This window comes from Mobula hypostoma, chromosome 3, assembly GCF_963921235.1.
Source record: "Mobula hypostoma chromosome 3, sMobHyp1.1, whole genome shotgun sequence".
Classification (NCBI taxonomy): domain Eukaryota; kingdom Metazoa; phylum Chordata; class Chondrichthyes; order Myliobatiformes; family Myliobatidae; genus Mobula; species Mobula hypostoma.
In genome coordinates, this window is record NC_086099.1 from 127,159,668 (window position 1) to 127,187,190 (window position 27,523).

A 27,523-nucleotide genomic window follows, 5' to 3' on the forward strand; every position below is an offset into this window, starting at 1 on the left:
CCTTGCCGAACGCCCTCCTCGGGGTCCGACCCTGTTAGCAGACTCACAGCACCTGGTCCATCCTCTGTCTCTCTCTCCTGCCTTCTGCCCCAAAACCCCGCGCATACAGTATCTTCAAATACACCAAAAACATAACAACTATCCCAATTGGTTCATAACATATTCTTATCACACTCTAAACCAAAACAAGCTGCTAGCGGGAAGGATTTTCTCAGCGTTTAACATAACAAAGAAGCATTCCCAAGTATAACATAACAAAGAAGCCATTTTAATTAGCCTATGCAGTAATATAAGAGACAAAACCCCCTTACACTTCTCTTATCAATAATATAACCCAAGCAAGCAGAGAGAGAGAGAGAACTCATAGATATTATTACAGAAAAGCCATTTTATTAGCCTTTGCAGTAACATAAAAGAAGAAACCCCTTACATTCTCCCCCACCAAAGAAAATCATGTCCTCATGACATTAAAGGAGTTCACCAATCCTCCTTGCAAAACACAAAACCCAACCTAGGTGCATAAAGCAGTGACATAACTTCCCAGGGCGGTAGAGATCACACCTGGTTCTCCCAGCGCTACATAGGTCAACTTCTCTGGGGGCTTCCTACTTCTCTGAGACCTCCGTGCCTCCTCTGGCGACCCTTCCGGCTCAGACACCACTGGAGACACCCCGGGTCTACCTGTCGAACCCTCGCCCGCTCCGTCACTGGGACCCCTCATCAACTTGGAGCCCTCTGTCTCGGGTTCTGGTTCCACTCTCTTTCCCTCCAAGGCCGGCTGTATCCCAGGCTGCCCCGCAACACCCTCCCTCCTCTCACCTAACTCAGTGGGGGAAGAGTCCGTTGCCTTTTCTTCCGGTACTGGGGAATTAATGAACGGAAGTAGGTACCACACACCTGAATCATTGTCTTCTAAATCAGTATCCCTTTCACGGTGGGCTCTTCCCTCGCCCCGCGCCTCTGCAGAGTTCTCGTATTAAGCGTAAACTCCAATTCGGGCTCTTGGTCTACCTGCACCTCTTGACCCAGGGGCAATAGGTGGTTCCGATGGAGTACCTTGACAGGCCCCTTCCCATCCTCTGGTCTCACCCGGTAAACAGGTAGATTCGGCGTTTGGCTCACTACCACATAGGGGGTGGCTGCCCAGCGATCCACCAACTTGTGTTTATCAGGGAGTCCTAAATTCTTTAGGAGGACCTGGTCTCCTGGCATAAGTTGGGCGAACTTCACTTACCGATCATACCTCCTCTTGTTCCCTTGATTCTGCTTGGTGGCCGCCGCCTCAGCCAACTCATACGCCCTTTTCAACTCTCTCCTCATATCGGACACATACTTCAGATAGGGCTTCAAAGGTAATTCACCTGCTTCAGTCCCAAAACAAAGGTCATTGGGCAACCTCGCTTCCCGCCCGAACATCAGATAATAAGGCAAGTACCCATTGCGTCATTGCTGGTACACTTGTAACAGTGAACCGAATACCCGATGTGCTAACTCCACTTACTCTTCTGACTGATCTCCAGAGTCCCAAGCATGTCCAACAGGGTCCGGTTAAACCTCTCGGGCTGAGGATCACCCTGTGGGTGATAGGGCGTGGTCCTGGATTTCTCGACCCCAAGCATATCCAGTAATTCATGGAAAAGCTTCCTCTAGAAGTCCTGTCTCTGATCACTATGTATCCGTTTGGGGAGGTCATAATGAACCAAGTACCTCTCCCATAACACCTTCGCCACTGTAGTTGCCTTCTGGTCCTTAGTGGGAAACACCTGAGCATATCTAGTGTTGTGATCCGTGATGACTAAGACTTTCGCGGTGTTGCTGGTGTCTGGCTCAATAGACTGGAAATCCATACACACCAGGTCCATGGGTCCCGCACTCTGCAAGTGGGACAAAGGAGCCGCCTGCGCAGGCAAGGTCTTCCTCCAGATGCAGCGACTGCATTTCTTACAGTATTCTTCAACTTCCCCCTTCATCTGGGGCCAGTAAAACCGGTCCTTGAGTAATCCATAGGTCTTTTCCACCCCCAAATGCCCGGAATCATCATGTAGTGACTTGAGTGCAGTCTTCCGATACTTCTCAGGCATGACCAGCTGTCAACGCCGGGGATGGTCGGGGGCGATGTGAGCCGGTACAAGATTTGGTTCTTCAGCTTCAACCGAGGCCATTCCTTCAGTAGTAAGGGCACTGAAGCATGTTTCGCTTTCTCCGCCTGAGCCATAGCTCCCTTCTTAGCCGCGTACCAGATAGTGCCAATGCCCGGGTCATCTCGCTGAGCCGCCCCCACTTCCTCGGGGCTCAGCTCCGGCAGCTGCCTGTTCCTCAGAGCAGTCAAATTACAGTAAACAGTGGGTAGTGCGTCATCATCAACCCCCAATTGATCCACTGCCCAATCCGGCCCCATCGGGGCTCCTGCTTCAGCGTCGCTCGCAAATTGACACATGGCCTTCACTCCTGTGGCAGGGACACTCTTCCATTCCTCGTCCGTGCCTGATCCTTCATGCGCCCGACGAGATCAAGCATCAGCATCAATGTTCTGGCTCCCTGGCCGGTACTTCAGGCTAAACTCATAGACGGACAAGGCCGCCAACCACTGATGCCCTATAGCGTCCAGTTTCGCTGAGGACAGAATATAAGTGAGAGGATTGTTGTCCATCCTCACCGCAAACTTGGGCCCGTATGGATAGTCACTCAACATGTCCACCACTGCCCATTTCAGCGCCAGGAACTTCAACTTGTGAGTGGGACAGTTTCTCTCAGAAGGCGACAAACTTCGGCTGACAAACGCCACTGGACTCAATCCATTGCCCTGCTCGTGGTACAGGACAGTCCCCAGCCCCTCTCAGCTGGCATCAGTGTGTAGCACATAGGGCTTCCAGGGGTTGGCAAAAGCCAACACCCGGGCCTGTGTCAGCACCCCTTTCAGCGATTGGGATGCCTCCTCACATTGAGCATCTCACCTTGGTCCAAAGAGCTCTGACAGATTCAGATATCCTCCTGCCTCCTGCCCTCGGTCTCCATTCCTTTTCTTTCCCAAGGGGGGATAGCCACACAAAAGCTGGTTCAATGGGTGACTCATTTTAGGGTATCCTTTCATGAATCGCCAATAATACCCACAGAATCCCAAGAACAAGTGCAGGGCACTCACAGTCTGGGGTCTCGGCCAGGTGGTCACTGCATCTATCTTAGCTGGATCAGTAGCCACTCCATCTCCTGAGATTATATGTCCAACATAGCCGACCGGCATCTTGCAGAACTGGCATTTATCCAGGGAAAGTTTCAACCCTTCCTCCTTCAGCCAGTTTAACACCTTCAGCAGCCACTCCTCATGTTCTTCCAAAGTAGATCCAAACACTATCAGGTCATCCAGATACACCAACACCTCCAGCAGGTTCATTTCCCCCACCATCCTCTCCATGAGCCTCTGGAAGGTGGCTGGGGTCCCCGATATGCCTTGGGGCATTCGTTCGAACTGCAAGAATCCCAGGGGACAGATGAAGGCCGTCTTCTCTTTATTGGCCCCACTCATCGGAATCTGGTAATACCCACTCCTCAAATCCAATACACTAAACCACTGGGCACTACGCAAACAGGCCAACATGTCTTCAGTCCTCGAGACAGTATACTGGTCAGGGACAGTGCGCTGGTTCAGGGTCCTGTAGTCTACACACATGCGTACCTTCCCATTTTTCTTTCTAGCCACTAATCTGGGGGATGCATAGGGGCTTCGGGACTCCACGATAATCCCCGCATCCTTCAACTGCCGCAAGTGCTGCTGCACATCTTCCACATCAGCTGGGGCCAGCCGCCGTGACCTTTCTCTAAACGGGGTTCATTTGTCTTTAGGCCTCGCCCGAGTACACCACACCGTCCCTCGTTTGAACTCAGGATCCAGCCCTCTGTGGCCACCCGCTTCCTCGAACGCCGCTCAAAACACTGGGTGTACTGAGAGGGTCTCCAGAAAGTTCTCCCCCGCCTTCTCCTTACAGGCTCTCAGGAGCCATCGCACAAGATGGGAGTTAGTCCCCACCAGAAAGCCAGTGCCACCTGTTTCCACCGGATCCGGACAAACCAACACCAACGTCTCAAGGGCTTCCGACACTCCCACACCGCCCTCCAAGAATTCAGATCTCACTGACAGGTACCCATCGTATGGGTAGTCACCATCACTTATACCCCAAATCTCCAGGGCATCAAACGGGGTTACTGGCAAATTCTTTAGATATTTGTTGTAGAACGACCGGCACAATAAGGTGACCCTGCGACCCAGTGTTGATGATAGCCCTTGCAAAGATTCCCTTTATCCATAGGGACACACTGGAATGGGGTCCCACTAATCTGTCCGGAATAAGAGCATGGCCTTGCGGGGGTCCCATGGCAGATTTCGGGGAACGTGTTTCTCCAGAGACTCCAGTCTATTCCCTCACCGAGTCTCTCCTAAGTTTCCCGACACCTCTCCCTTCTTAGTTGCCCAGGACTTGCCCTCCGCGGGGCATCTTGTCTCTCACAATCCCTCCGGAAGTGTTCCACTTCCCCACAGCTGTAGCACACCTCCTGCCGCTCACATTCCCGCCAGAAATGCCCCTTTTTCCCCACATTTATAGCACACAATACCTGCCGCCCCTCTCCTCCCAGGATGCCCGCCACTTCCAGCCCAATGCACGGCCCAACCCCTGAAGGGGGTGCTCTCCTTGTCAACCTACTCATGCGAGGGGTCCCTACCCACCTGGGACCCCTTGGGTTGCTCGGTTCTCAACTCTGCCACCACCTCCTGTACCTCTGAGGATCGTCCCCAGTGGCCAGAGCACGCTTTCTGGCCCAACACGCTCTCATCCTCCCGCACCTCTCCAATCAGCTGACCGAATGATGGAGGGAGGTTCCTTTTATAGGACTGCTGGAGACTCCAAGTCACCTTGTCCTCCCCCAGGGAAGCATAGATATCTGATTCGTCCTCAACTTCACCACCTCGTCCGCCTTCACTACCCCTCAGCACCGCAACCCATTAAGCATTATCTCCAGCCGAAAAATGTATTCTGAGAGCTTTTCCCCTCTTTCCTCCCACGTGTGGTGAAACTCCGCTAAAAGCTCCCACGAACCTCCCATCAATCCAAATGCACCCTCCAAAGCTTCCAAGTACTCCGCCAGGGAAGCCGAGGGCTGTTCAACTTTCAGCCCCTGGACAACACCAGCCACCACTCCCCGCAAACTTTCCACCAATCGCTGTCTCTTTTCCTCATCCGAGCCTGGCCACTCCTCGAACAACTGGGACATGTTTTCGATCCATGTCTCATAATCATCCTCTCCTTCCGGGGTGGGCATGGCTCCTGAGAAAATTCTCAGCTTCGGGCAGGACCACTCGGCCCCTCTCACCAGGGAGGTAATTGCGACTGCCAACTTGGAGGTCTCACCTCTAGCTGGGGGAGAGGGCCTGGCCAATCCTTCCCACTCTGACCCCTCTTGCCCCTCTTCCCTCATTACCCTGAGAACTTGTTCCCTCACACATTCCTTCAACCCTCCACCACTGGCTACTGGCACCTCCTCTGGTGTCTCATCTAACTCCTCCTCTAGTGTCTCCTCACATTTGTCCTCCGGGAGGGTGTGGAGGCCCCACGGCCCTGCCTCCCCTGGGACGCCGACCGTCGCTGGCAGTTCCAACATCATGACGTCAGTACTCATACGAACCAAAGCCCAGCTTGATTCCAGTTCTTTACCACACCTTCTCGCTATCAGTTCTACCTTGCCAATAGCTTTAATCAGACTCAACCCTCGCACTAGCACTTCTTCCGAAGTGCAGAAATCCACCCCACTTAATTCACATGCATGATTAACCAGTACATTCTCAAGCTCATACCAGCTTACAATCTTATCTTGATCCAACTCCACACTACTTAATGTGGCGATTTATACAGCTTACACAGAATTCAATCTCGGACGAGCCCCCACAAATGTAACGCTCAGGTCTATCGGCTCATGTTTATCTAGGGGAAACCCTGTCTGCCGGCCAAGCTGTGTCTCACTGTTGCATCGTTGCTGTATAATGCCACCTGGTACAAACTCACACATCAAATATCAGACAGCACACAATGTACGATTTACAGATTACACTTTATAAATCTTACTGGAACTATGTAATTAATAGAGATACAATATAAAAGGGAAAGTAAAAGGCACCAGACTTATCAGAGTTCAACCATTTCATGCACAACAGTTGGAGCTCAATTAACGGGGTCCTCTTTCCACCATTCGATCCCCTCTGGCCCCCTCGACTCGCCGCTCGGGAGCAACCACGGTCGTCGACGAGAGTGCTTCCAGCACGTCCTTCCTCTTCAGGTCTCCTCCCGAAAGCCCCCCAAACCACACGGTTCCCAGCCATATGAGACAGAATATCACCCACAAAAAGAATAACATGGACACTCATTGGTTCGCTCTCTCTCTTATCAATAATATAACCCAAACAGCAAAGGGAGAGAGAGAACTCCTTATATTGCTGTTATTATTACAGAAAAGCCATTTTATGAGCCTTCACAGTAACATAAAAGAAGAAACCCCTTACATTAACATCTCCCAATGTTTCAAAAATGGCAAGTGAGAAATTCAGACTTGATTGCAATGATTTCCAAGTCAAATCAAACTGGCACAAGTGGGATGATTTCTGTATTAAAGTCGCACATCGTTACATCATTCTGATGCAATATTCCTTCACAAAATGAGGTATGCTTGTTGTTGGCCACACTTGGGGAAAGGATGAAAGGATGTTTTTTTTAAGCACTACTTCCAATATCTTTGTGGGCAGGTTAAACTAATTTAGCCAGGAGCTGGGAACAAGAGGAATAAGGCTCAGGATGGGGCAGTTAATATGCAACTAGTAGCAGTGCGTCGTGAGACTGTCAGGAAGGACAGACAGATGATAGGGCAAAATTGCAGACAGTGGGATGAGTTGCATTGTAACATATGGACAAAATTGAAAAGGGTGATGAGTACAGAACTAAAGTGTTATATCTGAATGTACACAATATAGATCAGTGGTTCCCCAACCACCGGGCTGCAGACCGATACCGGGCCACAAAGCATACAGGGGTGTTGTGGTGGCCGGGACGCACCCAGCACATCTTTAAGGAAAAGGCCGAAATAAACAAGCTAATTAATTAGGTGCCACCCAGCACGTAAATGTCGGCCTAGATCAGAGGCGATTGCCGATTGCATAGAGCAAGTGAAATCTACCTCATCCCTTTGTAGTCTGCCTTGTTTAAATCAAACTATTGCACCCTCCATTTGTATAAGAAACTCAGTCAAGCTGTGATCACTCTTTCCAAGAGGATCCCTAGCTACAAGGTTGCTAATTTTACCTGTCTCATTGCACAGGACCAGATTCAAGATAGCACGTTCCCTTGTAGGTTCAGTAACATGCTGTTCAAGAAAGATATCACATATGCATTCTATGAAGTCCTCCTCAAGACTGCCTTGACCAACTTGATTCACCCAATCTAAATGTAAGTTAAAGTTCCCCACAATAACTGCTGTTCCATTCTTACATGCCTCAGATATTTCTGTTTATTGCCTGTGCTACTGTAATGTTGTTATTTGGTGGCCGACAGAAACTCCCTCCAGTGAGTTTTTTCCCTTTACTATTACTAATCTCCACCCAAATGGATTCAACATTCTGCTCCTTAGATCTTATACCGTCTCTCACTATCGCCCTGGTCTCATCTTTAATTAAGAGCGCTGCCCCACCTCCCTTACCTTCCTGCCTATCCTTCTGTATTACCTGATATTCTTGGATATTTAATTCCCAATCCTCTCCACCCTGCAACCACGCTTCTGTAAAAGCTACTAAATCATACCCCTTTTTACCGAATTATGCCACAAGTTCACCAAGCTTGTTGTGAATACTACGGGCATTCAGATAAAGTGTCCTTACACTCATGGTGCCTTTAAAATCTAGTAATCTAGATTTACAACCTCATCCAATTACTGCTATCTTTGGATTACCAATGATAGATTCAAATTATTTAATCTCTTCAGCACGTAGGATGATTGCATTTCTTACTCTAATGGCTAGAAGATCCATTCTGTTGAATTGGAAAGAGATTAACCCTCCTACTGTATTTCATTGGTTGTCACAAACTATGGTGTGTTTGAATTTGGAAAAAATTAGAAGTGTGGTTTATGACCCTTCCATTACATTTGAAAAAACTTGGAGGCCATTCATTCAGCATTTTCATTTGATGTAATTTGATCATTTCCAAACTTGTTTTATTTCTCTGTACTGTTGGTTGAGAGGAATGGAGTCGTCGACACTAAGGTTTTCTTCTTTCCCATTTTTAAGTTGTTAGTATTGCCCAAGTCTTTTGGTTTAGTTGATTAATTCTGTTTAGTTTAGTTCTTTTTTGGGATGGGGTTTGTTTTTTTTCTATTTTTTTTCTTTTTCATGATTTTTCTTCAGTTTTTTTTTGCTTTGTATTATTCATTGTTATTCTACACAATTGAGAGCTTTGTCAATTCATACTATTTGGTCTTACAATTACTCATTTTAAGTGCAACAATGTATCTCCTACTATTTGTATTACTGCTATGTTATGTTTTCATTCTATGAAATTAATAAAAAGATTGAAAAAGAAAGAAAATCTCGTAATCTTTGTCTCTTATGCACGACTTTTCTGCAATCCACCTTCGCTTTTCTCTTTTTTAAAACTTTTGCTTTTACTTTATCCACATTGTTCTCTTTTACTTTATCCATACTTCTCCAATCTGTTGAACCCACCGCCCCCGCCCCATCCACAACCCTAGTTTTGCAGTTTGCTAGAATCCAGGTCCCATCATGGTTCGGGTGGAGTCCATCCCAATGAAACAGCTCCCTCCTTCCCCAATACTGATGCCAGTTTCCCATGAATTCAAACTCACTTCTCCCACACCTATCACTTCTTTTGTGTACGTCAATGATTTAGATAATAAAATTAAAGGCTCATGTGAAGATAAGTGGAGGGGCAGATAGTGTTGAGGAAGTAGGGAGGTTGCAGAAGGTCTTGGACAGATTGGAGGAATGGACAGATAAGTGGCAGACAGGTTGCAGTGTTGGGAAGTGAATGATCATGTATTTTGGTAGAAGGAATCAAAGCATAGACTATTTTCTAAGTGGGAGATAATTCAAAAATCTGAGGTGCAAAGGGAGTCCTTGCGCAAGATTCCCTGAAGGTTAATTTGCAGGTTGAGTCGGCAGTGAGGAAGACAAATGGAATGTCAGAATTCATTTTGAGAAGACTAGAATGTAAAGGCAAGGATGTAATGTTGAGACTTTATAAGGCATTGGTGAAGCCTCTCTTAAAGTATTGTGAGCAATTTTGGGACCCTTCTCCAAGAAAGGATGTTTTAACATTGGAGAGGTTTCAGAGGAGGTGCACGAGAATGATTCTGGGAATAAAAGAGATATTGTATGATGGCTAAAGTCCTTCACTTGCAGGAATTTAGAAGAAAGAGGAGGAATCTCATTGAAGCCTATCAAATGTTCAAAGGCCTAGATAGAGTGGATGTGGAGCAATTGTTTCCTGTAGTGGTGGAGTCTAGGACCAGAAGACACAGATTCAGAATAGAGGCATATCTATTTAGAACGGAGATGAGGAGGATTTTTTTTTTAGCCAAGGATAGTGACTATGTGCAATTCGTTGCCACAGCCAGCTGTGGAGGCCAAGTCATTAGGTGTATTTAAGGCAGAGGTTGATAGATCCATGATTAGTCAGGGTGCGAAATGTGATGGGGAGAAGCCCGAAGAATGCGGTTAAAATGGATATTGATTAGTCATGATAAGATAGCAGAGCAGACACAATGAGCCAAATAGCCTAATTCTGCTCCTATGTCTTATCGTCTTATGGCCTTACTTCCTCTGGCACCCAAGGGTTCAATATTTCTCATTAAGTAGGTCCCAGCTCACCACAGCACAAGAAAGTGAACTTGAAAAGTATTATAATTACATCCCTACATGCCCATATTACTGTGACCCCACCCACCTACATCTGATTACAATTTTTAGTAAAAGGGCTTCCACATGTGAAGTCCTGATTTATAATCCCTTTGTGAACTTTTGGTTAAGGTTTTCCGGTCAAGATGGCACCTGCATACAACGTCCTTTCAGTTGACATCTCCTGGACAGATCAGGAAATGACACATTTCACTTCTTTTATGCCTTTTATGTTTGTTTTTCATCTTGGATATGATTATGGAACTGTTAGAACCTGTGATTTGTAGTTTGATGATCGTTTGGGTGTTCCAGAGCTTTGCAGTCTCTGAGAAGATTATGGGATGCAGTGGCAGCACATAGGAATGTCGTGGCAGGCAGGCTGTGAGCCAATGTTTGACTTCATCTCGCCAGTTAAATCTTCCATTGTTCACTGAGTAAAGCAACAAGGGAGATTGAAACAACAAGGTGAATGTGGAAACTTGGAATCGTTTGGGTGTTTCAGCGCTGTGCAGTCTCCAAGGGGATTCCAGGAGACAGAGACAGCGTGCGCAGAATTCATGGCAGGAAGGCTGCGGGACGGGGTGTGAGCAATTGTTAGGCTCTATTTCACCAGTAAAAGCGACAAGGGAGATTGAAGTGGCAAGCCATGTGCTGAGGGTGAACATCGCCTGCCCATCTTTTGATCACTCTGTACTGGAGAGTCTGCCGTTGGGCCTGGAGAGTGATGCCCAGGTTTTCTGCATTTTGGATGTGGTCTTGGACTACAGACTTCAGCTTATATTCTGTGTTTTTCACCCGATCTTTCTTGTTTTTGTGTGCGGGGGGGTGGGCGGATTTGGGGGTTGATGTGCCTGATCTGCTTTTGTTCATTTTTAATGCGGGGAGAGGGGATTTGGGGGCTGATGATCGTGCTGTCTTTATTTTCTTTCTTGTTTCCATGGCTACCCAGAAAAGAAGAATTTCAAGTTGTATAGTTTGATAATAAATGAACCTTGGAACATTTGAAAGTTGGAACCTTTGAACTTTTGGTGAAATCTGTAATCACCAGGTCCAGATCCAACAACTTCACCAAAACCATTGTTACCCACCGAACCATACCTATCATCCTCTTGACCAAAATAATCCTAATTCATGAACTCCCCCACCCTCATAGCCAAGATTCATAAGTAACTCAATCATGCTTCTCTCATTAAATTACTCCAAATGGACTTGAGGCATTGATCCCTTTCCAAAAGCACCCTAGGTCACACTCTGATCACTAAACTTCTGAGCTGGCATGAGTGGTTGATCGGTCTTCATAGGAATTTATTGGGTTAAGATGTGGAGGCTTTAGAGAGGGTGCAGAAGAAATTCACCGGGATGTAGCCTGGATTATTGAGCATTAGTTCTGGGGAGGTGTTGGACAAACTTGGATTGTTTTCTCAATAAGGTCAGAGACTAGGAGCTGCCCAGATGGAAACACATAAAATTATGAGAGGAAAGGACAGGGTTGGTAGCCAGAATCTTTTTCCTAGAATGGAAATATCAAATACTAAACAACATAATTTTATGGTGAGATGGGAGATTTGCCACAAAGGAGATTCATGTGGCAAGCCTTTTCTTTCTTACAAGAAGAGTGTTAGGTGACAAGAACATGCTCGCAGAGGAGATAGTGGGAGGAACATATGAGGCATTCAAATGGACAAGGAATTGAGAGATATACACTATATGCAGTACAATGTCTAGTTTAAATTGTTATCATGGTTGGCACAGACATTATGGGCCAGAGGGCATGTTCTCGTGCTATAGTGTTCTATGTAGTATGATATCCCATCTACCACCTTCACGCCCATTCACTTAGTATCTGTAGCTCTGTGTCCTTTTTTGCTTCCATACTACTCACTCCCCCACCTAATTTTGTCCCACCAGTAATCACTCCCTTCATTGTGGCATTATAGATAGCTGTGAATATAGAACTCATTCTGAAATCCCCCACCTATAACAGCTGACAGGTCAATCATTTAGTTTTGACCCCATAGCCAATCCTTTGTCTGTGCGAATACTTATCCACAACAGACTTTTCTTAACAATGTTTTGTTTGGTATTGTATTGAATAGTCTTTTTTGTAAAACTAGGTATAGCACATCCTTCAGTTCCATTATCTGCCCTATTGGTTAAATCCTCAATTACCTTATTCAATTGGTGAAGCAAAATATCCTTTCATAAAATCATGTTGGAAGAAAAGAGAATGGCAGTGGTTACACAAGCAACTATTGATATTTAACTGGAAAACAGACAGAAAAGTCAAGCTAACAGGAAAAGTAGAACCAGGTGTTGGCAGTTCAGCCCTCTTTTGCTTCCCTTCTGGATTGGTCACTGGTCAAAAAGAGCTTTGATCAGTGGTTAATCCAGATATCAGAAGATTTGAGAGGAGGAGATTTCAATCAGGTCCACTGCCCGAGAACAAAAGCCATCAGTGGGTGCTACAGCAATAAAGAATTTTGACCAGTGGCCAATTGGTGCTTGGGATTGATCAGCAAAAGCAAATTAAAGGAAGACAAGGGTAAGCGCTCAGGCTGTCGTCTGAGTAGATATAGTAGTGACCTTGAGACTTCAGTTCTTCAAGGCTTCCGCAAGGAGAGACTTCAGTCAAAAGAAAAGAAAAGCTCAAGTTTTTTTCTTTATATCTCTCAGCCAGGACAGTAGAAATGCCAGGCAGAATAGTGAAATGCTCCTCTTGCAGGATGTGGAAAGGCAGGGAGACCTCCAGTGTCCCTGATGACAACAACCCTGATGCTTCTAACAGTCTGCAACACGGGGCTGGAGCTGGAACTGGATTGAACTCCTGATCATTCGGGAAGGCTGAGAGGGTGATAGAACATATAGAAAGCTTGTTACAGCCAAGGGGCAGGACACAGGAAACTGGGAAACAGTCAAGAAGGGGAAAGGGGTTCAGGAGCCAGTGCAGAGTAGTACCTCTGTGGCCATCCCCATCAACAACAGGTTTATCACTTTGGATACTGTTGGGGGATGACCTAACAGAGGGAAGTTGCAGTGGTTGGGTCTCTGGCACTGAGTCGGCCTCTATGACTGTGAAAGGAAAGGGGGAGAAAAGGCACTCAGTGCTCATAGGGGGTTAATTAGTTAGAGCAATGGACAGGAGACTCTGTGGTTGTGAACGAGAATTCCGGGATTATATTTTGCCTCCCAGGTCCAAGGTCCAGGATATTTTGGATCAAGTCCTCAGCATTCTTAAGCGGAAGGATGAACAACCAGAGGTCATGGTCCATGTAGGTACCAATGACATAAGTAGGACGAGTGATGAGGTTCTGCAATAGGGAGTTTAGGGAGTTTGGTCTTATGTTAAAGGGCAGAACGTCCAGGGTTGTGATCTCAGGATTGCTACCCATACCACGTGCTAGTGAGGCTAGATCTAGGAATATTATACAGCTTAATACGTGGCTAAGGAGTTGGTGGAGGAGGGAGAGCATACGTTTTTGGATCATTGAGCTCTCTCCAGGGAAGGTGAGACCTGTACAGAAGGGATGGTTTGCACACAAACTAGAGGAGGACCAATATCTCAGTGAGAAAGTGTATTAATGTTGCATGGTGGGGTTTAAACTAAAGTTGCAGGGGGATGGGAACTAGAGTGTCAGATCAGTTAGTGGAGAGGTTGTGGAGGCAGCTGTTGGTAAGACCTCAGACAAAGTTAGGAATCAGGGTTGAGCATGATGCAACTACTGTCCTGAGCTGCCTATTTTTCAATGCAAGAAGTATCATAGGAAAGATGGATGATAGTGAAGAAGATGAGGTACCTGGTTTACATACAGAGGCTATGTGTAATGAGGAGAGGCCGTTGATAGGGCAAAATTGCAGTCAACAGGATGAGATGCAAGGTAAAAAGCAGAGAAAATTGAAAAGGGTGAATACAAGACATTTGAACACATGCAGTATATGGAATAAAGTAGATGAACTTGCAGACTGGCAGGTATGATGTTGTAGACATCACTGAATCATGGCTGAAAGGTTATAGCTGGGAATTTAATGTCCAATGATACACATTGTATCAAAAGGACAGGAAGGAAAGCAGAGGGGGCAGCACTCACAACACGCTGGAGGAACTCAGCAGGTCAGGCTGCATCTGTGGAAATGATGAGTCGACGTTTCGGGCCAGAACCCTTCGTCAGGACTGAAGAGGAAAGGGGCAGAGGCCCTATAAAGAAGGTGGGGGGAGGGTGGGAAGGAGAAGGCTGGTAGATTCCAGGTGAAAAACCAGTAAGGGGAAAGATAAGGGGGTGGGGGAACGGAGGCAGGGAGGTGATGGGCAGGAAAGGTGAAGAAAGAATAGGGGAAAACACAATAGGTAGTAGAAGGAGACGGAACCATGAGGGAGGTGATAGGCAGCTGGGGGAGGGGGCAGAGTGACACAAAGATAGGGGAAGGGAGGGGGAGGGAATTACTGGAAGTTGGAGAATTCTATGTTCATACCAAGGGGCTGGAGACTACCTAGACGATATATGAGGTGTTGCTCCTCCAACCTGAGTTTAGTCTCATCATAGCAGTAGAGGAGGCCATGTATGGACATCTCTGAATGGGAATGGGAAGCAGAGTTGAAGTGGGTGGCTACTGGGAGATCCTGTCTGTTGTGGCGGACGGAGCGGAGGTGCTCGATGAAGTGGTCCCCCAATCTGCATCGGGTTTCACCGATGTAGAGGAGGCCGCACCGGATGCAATAGATGACCCCAACAGACTCACAAGTGAAGTATTGTCTCACCTGGAAGTACTGCTTGGGGCCCTGAATGGTAGCAAGAGAGGAGGTGTCGGGACAGGTGTAGCACTTGCGCTTACAGGGATAAGTGCCAGGTGGGAGATCCGTGGGGAGGGACGTGTAGACCAGGGAGTCACGAAGGGACCGACCCCTGCGGAAAGCGGAGAGGGGTGGAGAGGGAAAGATGTGCTTAGTGGTGGGGTCCTGTTGAAGGTGGCGGAAGTTGCGGAGGATAATGTGTTGGATCTGGAGGCTAGTGGGGTGGTATTTTTACAGGTATAATTGCCAGGTGGGAGATCTTTTTACAGGGATAAGTGCCAGGTGGGAGATCTTTTCACAGGGATAAGTGCCAGGTGGGAGATCTTTTTACAGGGATAAGTGCCAGGTGGGAGATCTTTTTACAGGGGGCAGCGTTGCTCTGTTGGTAAAAGATGAAATCAAATCATTAGAAAGAGGTGACGTAGTATGAGAAGGTGTTGAATAATTGTTGTTAGAGCTAAGGAACTGCAAAGGTGAAAAGACCATGATGGAAGTTGCATAGAGACCGCCAAATAAGAGTAAAGATGCGGCTGAAGAGATCGTGCGGGTATTAGTAATGATCTCTCAAGAATCACTGGATCCTGGAATGGTTCCAGAAGACTGGAAAATTGCAAATGTCATTCCACACTTCAAAAAGTGAGAGAGACTGAAGAAAGGAAGTTATATGCCTGTTCATTTGACCTCAGTTGTTGGGAAGATGTTGGAGTCGACTATTAAGGATGAAGTCTTAGCATACTTGAAGGTACATGATAAAATAGACTGTGGTCTGCATGGTTTCCTCAAGGGAAAATCTTGCCTGATAAATCTGTTGGAATTCTTTGAAGAAATAACAAGCAGGATAGACAAAGGAGAATTGGTTGATGTTGTGTACTTGGACTTTCAGAAAGCCTTAGATAAGCTGCGACACATGAGGCTGCTTAACAAGCTATGAGCCCATGCCTATTAACAGGAAAGATTCTAGCGTGGATAAAGCAGCAGGAGTGGGAATAAAGGAGACTTTTCTCGTTGGCTACCAGTGACTAATGGTGTTCCACAGAGGTCTATGTTGGGACCAATTCTTTTTACCTTATATAGCAATGATCTGGATGATGGAATTGATGCTTTGTTGCAAAGTTTGCAGACGATGTGAAGATAGATAGTTTTGAGGAAATAGGGAAGCTACAGAAGGACTTAGGCAGATTAGGAGAATGGGCAAAGAAATGGCAGATGGAATATAGTGCCGGGGAATTATGGTTATGCACTTTGGTAGAAGAAATGAAAGAGATGATTATTTTCTAAGTGAAAGAAAATACAAAAAACTGAGGTGCAAAGAGACTTGGGAGTCCATGTGCAGGATTCCCTAAAGATTATTTAGCAGGTTGCGTCTGTGGTGAAGAAGGCAAATGCAATATTAGCATTCATTTCAAAAGATCTAGAATATAAATGCAAGGGTGTGACGTTGAGATTCTATGAAGAACTGTTGGGGCCTCACTTAGAGTATTGTGGGCAGTTTTGGGCCCCAAAAATTTGAAAGAGACGTGCTGAAAATAGAGAAAGTTCAAAGGAGGTTCCGGGATTGAATGGCTTGTCATATGAAGAGTGTTTGATGACTCTGGGCCTATATTCACTAGAATTCAGAAGAATGAGCAGTGACCTGACTGAAACCTACTAAGTGGTGAAAGGTGTTGATAGAGTAGATGTGGAGAGGGTGTTTCCTATGGTGAGAGAGTCTAAGACCAGAGGATACAGCTTCATAATAGAGGGATTCTTTTTATAACACAGATGAGTAAACATTTCTTTAGCCAGAGAGTGGTGAATGTGTGAAATTCTTTGCCTCAGTCTGCTGTGGAGGCCAAGTTTTTATGTACAGTATATTTAAGGTGGAGGTTGACAGATTCTTAATTGGTTAGGACATGAAGGTTTACAGGGAGAAGGCAGGAGATTGGGGATAAGAAGAAAATTAGACCAGCCATGATGAAATATCAGAGCAGACTCGGGCCAAATGGCCTAATTTGCCTCCTATATCTTATGGTCTTAATGCCTTGCTTCAGAATTCCTTGGCTGAATCCTCCCAGGCAGGCTTCTGAATTAGCATTGTTGGAAAACAACGCTTATTCAAGTTACTACCAAAATCTGCAGGTAACATGGAAAAGTTAATATACTCCTCTTCAACCTTCTTTCGTGGTCATTCACCTGGATGACACTCATGTAATTCTATTCTCATTAAAGAAGAGAAGGAGTTGCAATGGGTTCTCTCATTGATCTCACCATCTTTCCTGCACTCATTCCATATCCCTTTACAACCAAAAAAATCATTTTTTTCTTGAATATACTTCAATCTTACAGTTACTTTCAATGAGATGCAAACATTTTCACTGGTCCCAATTTCCTGAAGTTGAAGGAGAAATTGCATGTTCCAGCAATTTCCCACCACTCCTTTTGGAGAATCCACTCAAAGTATTTGCATTAGGTTAGATCCGTCAATGGGTTTGGAGAAGTGATAAGACGGCCAAAATCACAGAATGTTTAAAAACGAGAACTTTAAAATCAAAGTGTTGATTAATGGAGCCACAGATTGGTGACCAAAATTCAGGCTCAGTGTTAATAGCAGAATTTTAAATAGCAACAAGTTTATGGAAATAAGGAGCAGCCATTGGGAACGTAATAGATTAGTATTTTCTGGAATCAGATGATATGGAGGCAGACAAATGCAGCATAAGAGAAGACATGGATATCAAGCTTGAAACTTAGCTCAGAGGCAAATACAACACAACATTTTCTACTTGCCTATCTCATTTTCGGAACTCCAGAACTAAGGTCAGTGTAATGCATTCTACAGACCTGTGCAGGGTGCTGGAGGGCGCTGGATTCTAAGGTTTTTAAGAGCACCTGAATTGGTTGATTGTTATTTAATGATAGTCATTAACATTTACATATCCTTGTGTTTTTCTTGAGCGACTTGTTCTTTGTAATACTGTCTCCAGGTTCTTTCTGTTTGACTTTATGGAGTTTATTTTGATAGGCTCAGGGATTGTGTTATTTGTATTATTTAAATGGAAGCCTGATTAGCACTAATCACAGGGTCCTAGTTTTGAGAATGTTACTTTTTGCAGTGTCACTAGGCAGAGCCACCGATGTTCTGTTGGAATTATTAGGAATAAACTTTTGTCACTGTCTCTACATCAGAGCCTGTCTTTCCTCCGCACTTGGGTTCTAATATTTCCAGCGTACACTGTGGTATCAGAGTCATCTTACCAGGTAACTGAAGAAAAGGTAATGGTTTCTTTCCTTATGATTATTATTTAAAGGATATTTCTCTTCATCCAACAATGGTGTTTGGGCAACAAACTAGTGATTCAGATAAAGTAAAAAGTATAAGAGGTATTGGCAAGATGAGACAAGGTTATATCAGCTTTACTGCAGAAAAATGCACCTTATTTTCAGATAATGAAAATGAAAGATGGCACGTGATTAAGAAGCGGTCAATGATTGATCTTTTTGTGTGGTGGGGGAAATTGTGAGAGGTACCAGTGTTAATGGCATGGAACAAGAGAAGCCTTTGCAACTGTCTCTGATAGAATAGATAAGGATGGGAGAATGTGCAGCCCTCCGGTGAAAACGATATTGTATCCGTTAACTAGGGGCCGTGGACAATTCTGATTTGATGGAGACAAACGTGAAAGCACAGTGGAAATCTGGAGAAATTTCTGAAATGTCCGTTCGCTGCTGTCGTCACTGCGCGATCATGAATCTTCTGGAGGGAAGGCCTCAAAATCCCTGGCTTTGCCTGCTGTTGGCGACTGAGATTAAGGTCGAATTGCTCGGATAGAGATGGTGCTCGGTACTCGGTGTCGGAGAGCTGATCGGAGGCTCAAAGTTTTCGGATGACTCAGCGTCGGACTGTGGTCGGGCATGGCAGGGAGAGTTTTTCTTCCTTCTCCCGTCTGCGTGAGATGTGGGACATTTGTGAGATTTTGAACTTTTTACTGTGCTTATGGACTGTACTTCATCAAGTTATGGTATTGTTGCACTGTTGTAACTATATGTTATAATTATGTGGTTTTGTTAGTTTTTTCAGTCTTGGTCTGTCCTGTGTTTTGTGATATCACACCGGAGGAAATATTGTATCATTTCTTAATGCATGCATCACTAAATGACAATAAAAGAGGACCGTGTGTCTTCATAATCTAATTCATGTAAATGAATTTGAAAAGATATAGGAGACCCACATGCTTAACCGTTGTCAAAGACTCCAAGAAAGTTGATGAGGGAGAGAGAATAAGATTAACTTCCTCATAATCCTTTGGGGCTTCATTAATGTTCTAGGTAACAACTGGTTTCCCGGTGTAAATTGTCGGAGGCCTGGATGGGAGGACTTTCACAAGGAATTCCAGTAATTAAGATTAAAATGGAAAGCCATGGCATGTTTCAAGGAGAGAGGGCAAATAGATATGGATAATATTCTCCATTCATTATCAGGACTAACCCTATCAATTTCTTTGTCCTTCAGAAAGAAGTATAGAATACTTATTTTACAGACTTCATTCTTGTCTCTGTTTTTATCCGTTCAATGTAACCCTGAGGATACAGATTTAATGTGAACCAGAGTTAAAATGAGTATTCATGCATTCTACAAAAGGATGGTGAAGGAGCTTCATCGGTTACTTCCAATCGGATTGGAAGTTGAAACGTCCAAATGATATACAAATTTTAAAATGTTGCTATCTTCAAGGGAAGAAAAAACTAGAGGAGTATGACTAATCTTTCAAGGAGCTTGCAGGATATTGACTGGTTTTCCACTTCTGCTCCATTCCAGACTTCTGGGCAGTGGATTTATAGAAGTAAACTTTTTCAGACATGCGGTCTCAGCAAATTGTCTCAACCTGACAACACAACTGCAAATCATCAGGAATTAAAACTGAAAGCACTGGAGATATTAATCAGACCAGGCAGCATCTGTGGAGACTGAAACAGGAGTAATGCATTGGGTCCGTAATTTCTTGGCATGATTTCTGCCATTAATAACTTAATAGAAATAATCACTTCCAAAACAAGTGTAATTTGTGTAATCATTTTTACATGTGTGAAAAGACAGGCATTTCCTTTTCGGTGTATTAGATAGTTAATTAACATTACTTTCAATTTCTGACTTACTGGGTGAATTTTCAAATTCTGATAGAGCTGGCACCCTTGAATTCCAAGGAAGTCATTGTGCAAGTGCCTAAAGAAAGTGTGCCAAGTCTACTGTATCTCATTAAAGTTTGCAAACATCTTTAAAAACAAAATCATTACAATTATTGTTAATTAATTACCTGGCCTCAACCCTGTTTTCATCAATCTTTTACTCAAATAAAACTTGTATGGGATCGATCAAGACTAACCAGAAGGATCAAGACCATACTCAGCCAGCGTGTGAAAATTGGGTGTAAACCAAAAACATGCAAGTTTACTACAAATCTAATAATAGAGGGTGGTGGGGTGCAAATATATCTCTACCAAAGGAGGTGTAAGGCGCTCCTTCCCTTTGTTGCCCTGTAGGCCATCGTTGGGCAAGGTGTACCACCTGCTTAGCCCCCTGATCAGGGTCATGTGAAACCATTGGAGCAGGTGGCGGATGGTCGGATGAGCAGCTGGTACATATTATGCCTCAGTTATGCAGCCAATGATTCCAGACAGATAAGATCTGTAGAAAAATTTGTACTTAGGTAGGAAAATTTGCCAAGAGAAATCATGGTCATGGAAAGACCATGATGACCTGCATTATTTGACATGACACAAAATAAACAAATCAATACCAGAGTGCCCAGTAAAATTATATTACTTTGGAAACACTAAAATCAGAAGAAAAATGTTCATTATGAATGCCAATAACTAATGTTGCCTTATGTTTAGCCCCTTAATGTAACATTTTGACCAGTCGTACAGCTGGAGAACATTATTTAATAATTTAGATGGATAGAAAATGCATAGGTTTGTGCTTGACAACTTTATGGCGTAAACTAAACAGAGCATTAGTCAGAACACTTGCCCATTAGTCATGATGAACAGAACTGAGTGGATCTACCAATCAAGCTGTTCCTGTGCAAAACCATCACTCGGATGTCATGTATGATTTTGTACAGTACTCTGCAAGTCTTAGGCACATATACATAGCACATATTCATAGCTAGGGTGCCTTAGACTTTTGCACAATACTGTTGTAATTTTATATATTGCATACTGCTGCAGCAAAAAAAAACTAATTTCATGAGATATGTGAGTGATGGTAAACCTGATTCTGAGATGGTGGCAAAAATAGGAAAACAGATTATTATCTGAATGGTGGCCGATTAGGAAAAGGGGAGGTGCAACGAGACCTGGGTGTCATTATACACCAATCATTGAAAGTGGGCATGCAGGTACAGCAGGCAGTGAAAAAGGCGAATGGTGTGCTGGCATTTATAGCGAGAGGATTCGAGTACAGGAGCAGGGAGGTACTACTGCAGTTGTACAAGGCCTTGGTGAGACCACACCTGGAGTATTGTGTGCAGTTTTGGTCCCCTAATCTGAGGAAAGACATCTTTGCCATAGAGGGAGTACAAAGAAGGTTCACCAGATTGATTCCTGGGATGGCAGGACTTTCATATGAAGAAAGACTGGATGAACTGGGCTTGTACTCGTTGGAATTTAGAAGATTGAGGGGGGATCTGATTGAAACGTATAAGATCCTAAAGGGATTGGACAGGCTAGATGCAGGAAGATTGTTCCCGATGTTGGGGAAGTCCAGAACGAGGAGCCACAGTTTGAGGATAGAGGGGAAGCCTTTTAGGACCGAGATTAGGAAAAACTTCTTCACACAGAGAGTGGTGAATCTGTGGAATTCTCTGCCACAGGAAACAGTTGAGGCCAGTTCATTGGCTATATTTAAGAGGGAGTTAGATATGGCCCTTGTGGCTACGGGGGTCAGGGGGTATGGAGGGAAGGCTGGGGCGGGGTTCTGAGTTGGATGATCAGCCATGATCATAATAAATGGCGGTGCAGGCTCGAAGGGCCGAATGGCCTACTCCTGCACCTATTTTCTATGTTTCTATGTTTCTATTTCATTTTTAAGTCTTTCTTTATTGATTATTATTGAGATCAACAAAAAAAAATACATTAAAGTAATCAAGTCAATATGTCAATATGTACAATGAGGAATTAAATTACCAAATAACTGATTAACAAAGCTAAACAATATATCAACAATAATAAGAAACTATAAAGTGTTAAGAATATTTTTTTGGAAAAAAGGAAAAAAAGAACCCCTACTAACTAAAACAAAAAAAACCCTGCTAACAAAAAAAACGAAAAGAGGAGAAAAAAACATTGGAAGCATGACCCCGGAGCTATACGCCATACAAACTTCCATAAAAGAAAAACATCAATCTGCCAACTCAAATCCATTTAAACAAGAATCCGAAGGAAACCATCTTAATTAACTTGAATCAGATGATATGGGTTTCTATTGCAGACCGAGAATATGAAGAGGGTAGGGAGAGGGGAATCATGGTTGGGAAAAAGGGAAGGGAGAGGGGAAGGCATGGGAAGTACCAGAAAGACATTCTTTCATGGTCACTAAATCAATTGTTTGGAATCAAATGACTTTGCCTGGTGTCTCAGGGCTGTGTGTGGCTGCACCTGTACCACCCCCTACCCCGGCACTTCTTTTCTGCCGCCTGTACCACACCCCTCGATTGGTATCCCACCTTCTTAATTCCCAAATTCCTTTGTTCCCACAGGAGTTACAAACTCGCTCTCTGCTCCACATTGACAAATACGGTACTGTGCAAAAGTCTTAGGCACCCTAGCTATATGACTGTCTTTTGCACGGTACTGTATAATTGACATTTCCAAAGTTAATAATGAGCTCAACAGATCATAGTTATTATTGGCAATGTCCCTGCTTTTACCATTCAGTACCCCAGTAACCAGTTTCCCATATCTTTACTTTTCCCATGACCCTTTATTCTTTCTTTGTTCCATCAACACCTTGGACTCTTAATCATCCCCATGTTCTACTTAGTTGCAGATGTACCCAGCTGACAACCATTTCTGCATATATCCTGCATCTGGATATGTTTAAAACCTGTTGCACCAAAAAGTATTCAGTTATTTCTAAAGATCATTAATTTAAATTATTGGCTCCATTTCTTCCTTTCAATGGTCTGACCTGGTGAATACTTCCAGTATATATTGCTTAGATTCCCATCTATTGCAATGTTTTGCATCCATGCTAGATTAGATTACTGATTTGTTTGTAATAAGCATCGTTTACCACTCTGAACTGTACCCGATTTTACTAAATGGATGCTCTATTCTGAAGAAATAACAGCAATATGTCTTAATGTGTGAAACAGTAAATGATATGTCTCATAAAATTGGATTTTGCAAAATTGAATCATCATTCAGTGCAAGCACCCATTATTCTAACCCCACCAAGGATATAGAATTTACATATCCAAACCAACTTACAAACATTATTCTAAAAACTCACAATATAAAAGAAACAGCTTGCGATCTCCTCATGTTTGAAATGAACTTATGTAGGAGAAAATATAATTAATTTTATTAAAGATGGAGAAATAATTCAGGGAATGGTGCACATAGCTGCCCATTTAGAACCAAATTGTGAAGAGTTTCCATTAATGTTTAATTGGTCCATTTGTTCTTCACTCACCCCATTTAGATTCAAATAATACAGCCTTGCTACGCGTATTAAAATGGATAATATGTAGGATCATCCCGTTGTAAGTAATTCCTTAGGGCCCTAACTGACATCTACACCCTCGATACGCACATTTCCCTGAATGCGATCCCACCGCAAGAAAGGAAGGTTCTGAATGGGTGCGCCGGAAATCCCATGATAGTGAAGTGTGCACCTGGCAATTATTACTTAGCATCTTAACGTTTGTGCACGGCGCAAGAGAATACTTCCATCCCCAATGCTTGCGGCGAAGTCATTCAATGAAGGATGAAAGATAAAATTCAGGTGCGGTTAGAAATAGGAGGAAAAACACCAAGCGAGTCAATCTGGGACTTGAACCTAGTGACACTCACGGCTAACGATAATATCGGGCAGTACTGTAATAAAATAAAACAACGGGAAATGCCCAAGTCTCATATGTGATTTACTGCCATTCTGGTGCACGAGACTAAAGGACTTGCGGAACAGTGCAATTGGTAAATATGCAGGTGGTGTTTCAAACCTTTGGTCTCTCTCCGCAGTTCCGAGGGAATTCACTGCCTTTGCGGATATGAAGAATTCTGCTCTGGAAAGAAAGCGTTGTGAAGAATTCAAGACCTCCCACAAGATTTGGCACTTAACTCCAGTCTATTGCGGGATCACCCTCCATTAGGAAAGTGGCCGCTAAAACTGCTAAGCGATTAACTTTACCTTTCTGTAGATTGAGTTTCAGTTTCAAGCAGGTCTTTCACCTAAAAACAAGTGGTAAAAGTTTCATTTAACCTAAATATCATGTTCTACTCAAGCTAAGCTTGTCCCCAAGGGGCGATGTGTTTGGATACACAGAAAAATATAGAACCTGCTAACTACTGCGCGTAGGTGGAATTTAAAGGGGTATTTAAATTTACAGCGAGTTCAACTTCAATCTAAGTTATTGCTTCCTTTGAGTTGAAAATGGCTTCTCCAACTCGGTCAAGATATTCAAGGCTGTTCGGTTCTTTAATTATTGGCAAAATACATATCCATATGCCCAGCAAAAAGATATGAGTAACTTGCAAAATTAACTTGAACCCATTCCCCGGGGTCCTGATCCACACCTCGGATGTTTATACATTCAGGTCATCAAAAAGAAATAATTCAACATTCATCTCGATCAGAATTCCACGCCATGGTAAAATAATAGTTATATAATATTTGACGATTCGTTCTGGAGATTGAAAAATCCTTACGCAATATACAGCGGAACATCAACATTATTAAAAAATGTTCCATCAATCCCACAGAACATTAAGTTACAGCCTAATATTATCCAGCTTTCTATAGCTATTTCTGAAGGTAAATATCTACATTAAAAACAATAAAATCGTGAAGGAACTGAATATCACCCCATGACGGTCTGGCGTCTTACACATCTACTGTCCACCCTAAGATTCAGCACTGAACAGCTCCAGGGCACTGCCGCGTGGCACAGAGGGTGATTGCAACACTGCTCCAGATGGAACAGCGCCGAACCGCAGTTCGCAGCCCAGGCATTGACTGGGAATCAACAGCTGCAGAGATAACTTCACTGGGCACAGTACCTGCACAACTTCACCCGCAACTTTAAATGTCCACTCAGCCCTGGACTTGGGAGTTCACGAGTAACTTAAGCACCGAGTGACATCAAACAAATACAAGAGAAATGTTCGAGGGAAGTCGCGCCATAGCGTTCGAAAAAGCTTTAAGTTCAGCCCAGTTCATTGTAACATAAATGGACACCGAACGTGGCAGAGATCTGATGATTTATACAGTTATATTGTGAAATTACTCGACGCACCCTGTCCTGTACAGACACACACATTGGATGAACACATACGGATTTTGCTCCAAAATGAGACGGTACCTCCAATTCTGATAATTTCTGATGCTTAAATCGAGCTTTCCTCTATTCTAATGATCTATGCAGACAACACATTTTGTCTCTCTTTTAACAAAGTCAACCCAAAAACGGACCTACCATCTAATGTGATTCCCCGGAACTCGCGGCAGTCTTCGTTTAGATTGTTAAAAGGACAGATTTTTTTTTGTTAAAAGGAACTCTCGCAACCGTCAACATTCGCCACTCAAACAGAGCTGTAAGTGTTATGCCTTGCTCCTTTCCCCTGCACCGCCAGTTTAAGTGAGGTGGTTGATTCCCTCGTCTCGCGGAGAACTGGTTTCTGCCCTGGGTGAAACCGGTCACTGTTTCCCTCTAGTGCCAACAGGCTGCCAGAGAACAACTTGCATCTACAGACATCGCAAACTGATTGTATTTCTCCGATTCTGATTCCGATTCTGACTATCGTGTTGAAGAATCAAGTTGAAAAAAAACATAGGATAATTCTCAATTTCACTTCTTGGCACTTTTGGAGACTTTGGATGGAAATAGAGTAGTACTTTTAGAATCAAACGTTTTATTTTCTGAAACCAACACAAGATAGTATGCATTTTAAGCGTAATTTATGTAAAGTATTAGTGAACGCGAACACTTATTGCCCAGCACAGAGTACGTGAAGCGAATGCACGTTTACCCCAAACTTCCGGTGTTATTCGGATTTTTGGCGAGGTATTGTGGTTTTAGTTGTGTAACTTTAATGAGAGGCAATTTATTCCCCAACTTTGTTCACAGCCTACAGTAACACCCACTTTAATTTCTGTTAATTGTCCATCCTGTAAAAGAGGTAAGTTGCAATACCTGCTACTCACATTACCTGACTCGGTTATACTGGGACTTTGACCCGAGGAGGCAAACACAAATTCCAGGCACTTTTCATCCTCCAGAACGTTGTTGTTACACAATTCGTTGACAAGTCCGATGGCTTTTTGACACAGGATCACATGGTCCTCCTGGTTGGCACTCATCTCTTAAGAGGCATCCTTCCTCCTGCGAAGCATTTAGGAGAACCCTCTCAGTCCATTGTCGCCCACATCTGTATTTGCGCGAGCGGAGCAGACCCATGCGAGACCTCCCCTTTCATTCGAAGACACATTAATGTCAACGCTTATCAGTCCGGGGGCTATTTTACACGAGCCACTGATTTCTGTAATCCTACTAGCTTCCTGATTTGCTGGGAGTGTTTGGAGAGATGTAATATTTGATTTGCCGGTGAGGCGTGGCCTTTCCTTCAAGAACCTCCTAAATTTAATTAGAAATTCTAGGCAAATGAGATCAGTCAACGAAATACGAACTTTTCATTGAATAAACCACAGCTTCATTGATTTTATCTTTTGGCCACATTGTTGGATTTCAATGAATTACGTCTGTCTGTCTCTTTTTATTCAGTTGTAATACAATTATGGCCATTACCTTTTTAAAGGAGCCAGTACTTACCGAAAAAATACTAACTCCTCATACATCTGCAACAATTTAACCAGGAAGTCGGATTATAAAGTCATAAATCATTAAATCATTACACCAATATCCCCCCACACAAAAACACTCGCGTCATTATTTGTGGCTTAGTAAAGACATCTGCAGTGCCTAGTGATTACCTCGTGAACACCATTGGCTTTGACTTCATTTCTTTTTATTTGGCGACCATACCCCACCCTACACCGATTCAATTACTTGTACATCCGAACGATTTAACATTGAACCTGAACTCCACCACAAAAACAAAAGAAGATGCTGCGCTAAATTTCACCTTGATTTTTCAATCTCTTTCTGGGACATAGTAAAGTGAAACCAGATCTCTCAAAAGTATACAATTATCTGGAAATAATTAACTAATTTTACTTCATGCATATTCCTGATATGATTCTATCATCCCTGCACAGTTTAATTCTTGAATTAAGTAGTTTGCTCTTTTTTTGGAGAATTTGTTCTGATCTGACTCCATTTCAGTTTCCTGCTCCCACGCTTAATGTCATTTATCAACAGCACCCAAGGCACTTTTGATAAAAAGGTTACTGACATCAAACTTCCACTCTGCTGTTCTACAGGAATTGTGCCTGTAGATGGGAGTTAATGAATAGAGGAATGAAGACTTACATTTGGTAGAAGGAGTGTCTCTCTGCCATCTCTGTTTCCAGTTTTGCTATCCCCGCATTCTCATCAACCGCAATCACATCCCCCCCCCCCCCCCACTGACAC

The 27,523-nt window shown here is 43.9% G+C and overlaps 1 protein-coding gene across 1 annotated transcript in view; it reads right to left on the reverse strand.

Annotated features, from left to right (window-relative positions):
* The window catches only part of LOC134343535 (synaptotagmin-6-like), a 486,430-nt gene extending 460,908 nt beyond the window's left edge, over window positions 1-25,522 (reverse strand). Inside the window, exon 1 of the mRNA XM_063042281.1 lies at window positions 25,409-25,522. The gene's annotated coding sequence lies outside the window, so the exon portion shown is untranslated. The remainder of the gene's footprint in view (window positions 1-25,408) is intronic.
* Between the last annotated feature and the right edge of the window lie 2,001 nt (window positions 25,523-27,523).